The sequence below is a fragment of the Dromaius novaehollandiae genome, chromosome 5, assembly GCF_036370855.1.
Source record: "Dromaius novaehollandiae isolate bDroNov1 chromosome 5, bDroNov1.hap1, whole genome shotgun sequence".
NCBI lineage: Eukaryota > Metazoa > Chordata > Aves > Casuariiformes > Dromaiidae > Dromaius > Dromaius novaehollandiae.
In genome coordinates this window covers 66,594,714-66,602,453 of record NC_088102.1, presented here as the reverse complement: position 1 = coordinate 66,602,453, position 7,740 = coordinate 66,594,714, and the positions used below count along the sequence as shown (strand labels likewise).

The 7,740-nt window shown below is 54.0% G+C and overlaps 1 long non-coding RNA gene across 1 annotated transcript; it reads right to left on the bottom strand.

Moving 5' to 3' along the window:
- Positions 1–5,056: 5,056 nt before the first annotated feature.
- LOC135328664 (uncharacterized) lies at positions 5,057–7,462 on the bottom strand. The gene is made up of 4 exons (XR_010389624.1): positions 7,091–7,462; positions 6,810–6,965; positions 6,435–6,594; positions 5,057–6,173 (listed from the first exon to the last, which is right to left on the bottom strand). It is a non-coding gene; the product is annotated as an uncharacterized LOC135328664 (long non-coding RNA).
- Between the last annotated feature and the right edge of the window lie 278 nt (positions 7,463–7,740).

Below are 7,740 nucleotides of genomic sequence, written 5' to 3'. Positions count from 1 at the left end.
GCTTGATCTTTAAGCGTAGGGCAAGCGTATCTATGCGCTGCATGGAGTACAGATGCTCTGGAAAGTGGTCCTTTTATATAAAGAACCCATGTTTGCTGAAAAACACCCCTGTGACACCAGTACAACCCCCTTCTCACCATGTACTGCCACTGTTTATACTCGAGCCATCCTCACTATGTCCCTACGTGCAGGAACACAAGCCTGCTGCTTCACCCATGAGATGGGGTGACACCCGGAGGTGTTGCCTTTGCAAGGCTAAGGGGAAGGAAATGCTGCTGCCACCAAAGCGCGTGGACGTGACTGACAGACAGATGCAGCCGGACCTGTAGCTTAAGAGGTTTCTATCCGCACCGGCCACTTTGCAAGGGAGAGCTGTAGCTGAAAGATGAAAACCTTTGAAATCCCAGGAGGATGGGAGAAGGGTGAAGAGGAGGGAGACACTAATTTCACCACGGAAGGAGGGTTAATTGGTGACAGCAAAGCACAAAGCAACCCTGCTCAGAACAACATGTTTTCCTTTCCTCCCTTCCTTATCTCTCCCAGTCCCCCAGTCCATCTGATCAGGAGGCAAGGATGCAAAGGGGGAGGCTCTCCTAGGGACTGATCCAGAAACCCTCACAGGGGAACAGGACCTCACCACCCTCCTGAGAGCTATTCCCCGAGCGCTCTCCCTTGCCAAGCCTGGCTCCACGGGGCCGGGGAGGGTGGCTGGGCTAGCACGGAGCGAAGGGACCAGCGGCAGCAAGACATCCCACTGCTCGCAGCATGTGTGCCTGGGCTCTCCAGGACCAGGGAGACATGGGGGGATGTGTCTTGCCTGGGACTGCCCATCCACGTGGAGGCAAATGCTCAAGCGTAGGAGCTACCTCAGTTCTCTGAAGGGCCATAAGAAGCGGGTGTCCTGCACCATCAAGCTTTCTACAGCCTGAGCATCCTTCTGACAGAGCTCTGATCTTGCTCCAACAGACATCCTCCGTCTCTCCACAACAACACGTGCTCGTGTCAGCCTTTGCACGACCCACGCAAATGATAAAAAGCACAGAAGGACTCCTCCTGCCCAGCACACACCGGCCATATCACCCTCACTGGAAACGTCTCTTTGGTAGGATTTCTTCAGCATTTGCAAAGGTACCAGGATCTAAGTGCCACTTCTGCAGATTGCCCAAGCAAATGCTGTCTGTAACAGCCTCTTCCACAGGAAAATAGCATACTCCATGACTGCCTCTAGGCTCGTCCGGAAGGAGTCATGCTTCCAGGTCACCTGGCAGACCTTTGGGCTTCAAGAATTTCTTCTGATAATGTACAAATTGCACAAGAGCAAACCCAGCTGCAAGACCAACGATGCTAGTAACCGGTTACGTCTTCTCAGTGCTTCTAGTAACTGCCACCAGGCAAACAGAAAATATGCATTCCTGAATCTGTGCGTTCATTCTAGCTTTCTCTTCCACAGCTCCATTTGACTCCTTTGCCCACCTTCAGAGACTTCCTAAGAGCAGCAAAGATTTAAGAACACTGAGTTTTCACTTCCTTTAGCCCTATATCTGAGCTAGATTAGGAGCCACTGCCTTCCAGTCAGTGTCCCCATCCATCCCACTGCTTTTCCCTTCGCCTCAAGAGGATTTTTTGAGGACTTCCTTCCCTTCCCTCAGTGCTCTCCCTACTCCTTCAAGGGGAACTTGATGCAACTAAACTGCGAAAGTATCACCAGCTCCAGCTGCCTCTGAAAGGAGCTTCACTGAGGGGACAGGATCTGTCCTTCATAAAGGAGAAGAGAACCTCCAAATATTTTTTAGCATCTAAATGGTTAAGTTTTCCGCGTGCTTGGAAACAGCTTCCAGACTCGCCTGTAGAACTGTACACACAAAATACGATTAAAAGAGCAAAATGACAGCTTGGTACTGGAGGGCTTCTGAACCAGAAGGAGCGATTAAAAAAAATGTAGATCCATGAGAAAGTTCCCAGAATGACTCAGAGCAAAAACCTGATTTGCTTGCAGGTGGATCTTCTCCTTCCCCCTCCCTGCTGTCCCCCCCAGCTTCGCGTTTCTGGTGGCTGTGTCTGAGAGAGTCCCTGCCTGGGGCTCAGGGGCAGCGGCAGCAACCGGTGCCCTCTGCAACCCCACGGGCGACCAGGAGCTTGGCAGCTCCTCGGCTGCTTTCCAAAGTGACACTTGGAGAAAGCGAGAGGGGGGAAACGTCGCCGCGCGGGGCTCGGGGGTCCGTCAGCCAGCCCGGCACTAATCTGGAGGCACAGCTCAGTCCCCTGGGGACGGGCAGCAGGACGCGGGGCTGCAGCCCCACCTCTGCTCGCTCTTTTGGGGGCCACGGCCCGCAGCAGCGAAGAACTGCTCTTCAGCAGCTGAGCTCGCACTGAAAAGCACAGCAGGAGACTTTCCTTCCCGGCCTTTGCTTACGCTAACTTCTCCCTCTCCCTGGCTCCATCCATAGGGAGCAGAGGGACACTTCAGTGCCTCGCACCTATCAGCCCCTCAGCGCCTGCACGGGCTGCTTTGAACCCCTTCCCAGCCAAGCTCGCACTGGTTAAAGACAGCCAGGGGCCCACAGAGGCCGGGTTCATTTGCAGTCTTTGCTACGGCTTTGCACGCGTGACCTTGGGTGGGCTGCTTCAAACCAGCACTTTAGCAGAGACATCAAAACGCCCCCAAATCTGGGGGTGCTGTTAGTAGCCGCCCGTGTCTGCGTCCCCGCGTCCCTTGCTCTGAGCAGCGCACAGCCCCGAGGACTGCGTGCCGCCTACCTGCCCTGAATCGCCTACTCGATGTGGTGCGCTTTTCCCCTGTAACTGGCAGAAACCGCGTGTTCTCTCCTAAGGCTGTACGTTTAATCCTAAGCGAGGCCTCCTACCAGTTCTACAGAAGCAAGGCACCACCCTGCCAGGGCTGCTGGAACACAACAGCTTCCTCCTGTGGTCTGCAAAACACACGTCAGGGCTCATTCTTGTCCCAAAAGCTGCTTTTTTTCTCTTCTAGCTCCCCCCTAGGCAGTGGGAGCCGGTTCCCCACTACAGCAGCGCCCAAGTCGCTGGACGTGTGCTACCACCAGCTGGGGGTCGGGCTCCGCTGTTCCCAACGTGTCTTTCCCAGCCCGTTCTGGAGCCCCAAGAGTCCTCGTAAGCCGGGAGGACGAAGCCTGGTGCGGGGCTGGCGAGGGCGGCTTGCGCCCGGCCGGGAGCGCTCCTCCCAGCTGAGCCGGGGCGAAGCCCCAGCCGCGGCCGCTCCGACTGCGGGGGGATAAAAAGCGCGCCGGGGGCGAGGCGTTTGCAGCCCTGGCTGCGGGTTGCCGTGAGCAATGAGCCGCACGTCTGCCAAGGTACGGTGCTTCGCAAAGTCTCCGCAGCAGAAAGGCGGGGGGGGAAGCGGGTTTTTTTTCCGAGCCAGCTCCTCTCCCAGATTTTGGAGAAATTGTGTCCGATGTTTTAAATTTGAAGGCATCCACTCCCCTTTTCTAGGGGACTGAAGTGCCCCTGCATTAACCTCCCCTGTGCAAGGGACCCCCCAGGTTTTGAAACTTTAATGTCACAACCTGTTTGTCCTGTTTAAAAGCGCAGGGCAGGGCCGGGGAGTTGACAGCTTCTGAGTAAGCTAAGCCTGCAGCTACCCGGCGTCTTTATGGCTCAGCAAGGCGGCAGGAGGGGGAAAAACAACCCTTGGAGCCTCACATTTTTCTGCCTCAGTTTTTTTTTCCTTCAGAAACTGTGCCGCAAAGCTTTGCCGGCGTGCTGGCTGGCACGCGTCTCGGCTCGGGGAGCGCAGCTCTGTGATTTGCTCGGCAAGGAGCATTTTGGGGGGGTTTCTGCCAGATCGGAGACTGTGTGCGGAGGCTGGTAGCAAACGCTCGCCGAGATGAAAAGGCTCCCTCCACTATCTCCAAAATCAGACCTGCCCGGCTCCCTCGTCCCGACCCGCGTCGGCGGCCCCCGCACGCGCGCCGAGCCGTGCGGCTGCGAGCGTTGGCGCGTCTCGGCAGCCGGGCTGCCGGGCACCGGCATGCCTGCCCGGGCAGGAAGCACGGGCCAGCGGTCAGGGCACCGGCAGCGCCCGCTGGATCCCCCAAATCCCACCCTCGCTTCGCCTGCCGGCTTCGCATCCCCTGGCCTCCGCTACTCAAACCACGCTGGACATAGCGATCCGCCGCTCAAGCGTGTTCGTCTCGCTAAATAGCGTAGAGACCGTGCGTTTCTGTGCTCCTGCAAGCGCCCGGGGTGGAAACAGGCGGTGCATGCGGGGGCCGGGTCGCTTTTTTGCGGGGATGAAGCGTTGCTGCTTAGCTGAACACACAACTGGAAAGGTGTCCAGGTGCTTTCTGCTGCCGCCAGGCAAAACGGGTTCTCTACATAAGGCTATTCAAAGCATTCTCAAAAGCAGAATCTTCACCTATTTGAAGTGTTAGAGAATAAATGAAGAATACTTTAAAATAGCTCAGGTTGCTACAGATTCATAGTATATATTTTGAAATAAGTGATTTATGTTTTGTTCCATTTTTGATGATGATGATGATGACGAGGATGCCAATTTAGTGTTTTCTGCCTGGATCTAATAAAAGCTGTGCCAGGCAAAAAGACAAATGCCATCAGAAAGCACCGAGCTCCTGTAAGTTGTACAGCCACCCAAGCTGAAGTAGTTCATGAGCCCGCGGCTGAAGTGGCCAAGTGCAATCCTCTGTCCACCCGCTACTCAGGCCCGAACTATGAGTAAGACGTCTGAGCAGTTGGCCAACAGAGAGCTAAAAGCCCACCTGAAGGGGCAGCGGGCAGTCGTGTGCCACCACACCTCGCTTTCTGCCCCTAGTCTCTACGGCCCCTTTCGGAAATGTTTTTTTCACCTTTTCACACAGGTGCCCACACACGCAGGGAGGTGAAGCGATAGGACTTGGCACCTCATCAAGAGGCGGCTTGCAAGCGCTGCTGGCCCAACAGTTGCTCGACACGTGCCCGAAGCGGCGCCAGCACCTTCGCTTTGCGTCGCTGCGGAGCGCCGAGCGCCCCAGCTACCCGACAGGAAACATCTGCAATCAGCGAATCATAAAGCGAGCCGGTCGCGTTTTATCCCTTATTTTATGGCAAAAATAAAACGATAAGTTCACTTTGAAACCAGTTCTTGCCTTCGGTGCATAGGAACGTAAAACAAACGGGTTTATGGCCCCCCCCCGTCCGATATCTCTGCTTGCAGGTGGCAGAGGCAGGCTCAGCCCGATAAGGTTGCTGATAGGGCACAAAATTGCTGCGCTGAGCAAACGCGCTCATTAAGCAGGAATCTTAACACGTTGGGGATATTTGCCTAATGCCTTCCTCCTCCCCCGTGAGCAGGAAGGAGCAGAGGGGACACCCGCCGGACTCGGCTCCGGAGCAGGCACGATGGCAGCGGGATCAACCAGGTGGCTCCTCACCCAAGGGGAGTGTGGGTGCACCCCAAGGGGTGGCAGTGGGGGACAAGCATGCCCAAAAGCCATCGGCGCCTTCCAGTGAGCCGGAGCCAACTAGCTATATGATGCTCGATGGGGATTTCAGGTCTACTGAGACCACCACAAAATACCTCCAGGTGTAGGGTCATCTCTGCACTCAGGGAGCAGTAATTGTCCTGGGGTTGCTGCATGATGAACATCTTAGTCATTCTGTGCAAAGATTAGGAGAACGGGCCTACGACAAGTACGGCTCTGTTCCACCTTTATTTGAAGACAAGCTGTTAAGCAACCACTTTTTCTTGGCCCTTTTTAGTGGTTTAGTGGTTGCATTAGGCATGTTTCACTCTTGCCTTTTCCTTTTCAGGAGGGGATAAAACTGTCACTGTGAAAGGAAATTAGTTCCTCGAACTCGTTTCACTGTGTTTTCTGCTTTTTGGCCGAGGATTTTTATATGCCTGGATTCCAAACTTCCTTGTTCCTTATTTATTGTTAATTAAAATAATGGTAACTGCTGGTTGAAGGGGTGGAAATCGGCACAGGGGGAGGACAACGAGCCCCCATAGCTGGATCTCCTGCCTAGGCCAGCTCACACCATGGTGGTGGCCTCGGTCCCATGGTCTGCTCTTTCCTCCAGTGCCTCCATTGCTTGCGAGATGGAGAAGGAGAGACACGGCGGGACCGCAGGGCTCTGGGGGCTGTGCTCCCTCTCACGCGCTGGGTTGGTGTTTTACGTGGTCTTGATAAAATATAACCCTAAAGAGCGTAAATGTGAAATGTTTCAGCCAAGCTCAAAAGATCGAAAGGAGAACAGCTCCAATTCAGAGGAGGGATAAAGTTAGGAAACTCGAAGTCCTCCTTGAAAGAGAACTTCTGCTGGCTACAGGAGTTTATCGGCTACCTAACAGTGGTAACACCATTGAGAAAGAAACGACAGCTGGAAATTTAAAATGCAGCTGTTATAATTTGGTTTGATTATATTTTTTAGTTTGGCTGCAAACGTCTTTGAGAACCTACCGAATGGTAAGGACGAGTCCTGCCATCCATGGCCTGCAACACCCCTCCTCGGCCTTGCTGGGAGAACGCGCTACGGGCTCCATACCTCTCCGTGCAGCGTGTCCTCTTGGCAAGGGATCTTTCTCTCTCCGTGTTTTGTCTGTCAGATCCATTGCAATTACTTAGGGAAAAAGATAACACGCAAACGTGTTGTTAATAGTCAAAGCACCCCGAAATACGAGCTCGCATAGCCACGCTATAACAAAGCACAAAGACCGTAGATTATAGCCTGCGACACCAGGCATTACCTAGCCCTGGGTAGCGATACGAGACCTTAACACGAAGGCAGCACAATCTCGGCTGCACGTTTACCGAGCAGCCAGGGGAATCACAGACCTGAGCACGCTGGCTCCACTTCAGTGAGTCTTCTGCTTTGCTCCAGCAGCTGGCACTGGAAGACGTTTTACCTCCGCGTCTGCCAGACTTGGGAGGCTTTTTCTCCTACTGGTCCAGGTATTTCTGCTCCTTCCATTCCCTCCCGCGCCGTCAAAACTACGAAGATTATTCCCATCACCAGTCTGTCAGTTCAACGCACCGCAAAAGTCACATCCAGCAGCAAGACGTGACTTGAGCAGACAGGCGGGATGCTGGGGGGGTGAGCCTGAGGGACCCCTTACCAAAAAAGAGAGGCATGTCTTTATATGCCATGCTGAGCACTCAACAGTGGTACTGCGACGTTACAAGGCAAGATGTCACCTAGCGTGATAAATCACGACCCCAGAAAGGTTTCGACCAAACAGGGAAGAAGGACATGCAGAAACAGAGCACACAAGTAAGGAAAAGGAAAGGGGCTTGATGTGGCCTAGAGGGGCAGAGGATCAGAACGAGTAAAGCACTGAGCGGTGGATAAGACAGGACAGCATCGAAAGTGCAGGGGAGGAGGAATGACACAAACAGACTCACTTCCTTGCTAGAGACAGTCGCTTCCTCCACATATAAGGGCCAGTGAGGGAAATGATGTACCTCCAAGAGGGACATCCTCCCTCTCTCCAGTGGAGAAGTGGGAGAGAGCACTGCAGAAGCAGAGCCATTTTGCTAAAAAGAACATGTGCTGGCTATAAACACGGTATCAGCTGGGCTCTTTCAGAAAACAAACAAAACAAAGAAACACCCCGAGTGAAACTCTCTGACATTCCAGAAATAACAAAACTGCATCCCTCAGTGTCTAAACCACAAAGGCGGGAGCTCAAGCCATAACACGCTGGCTGGTTTCTGCTCCGCGCTGCGCTTTAGCCAGCTCTCCAAAGCAAACTGAAAGCGCCAGCTC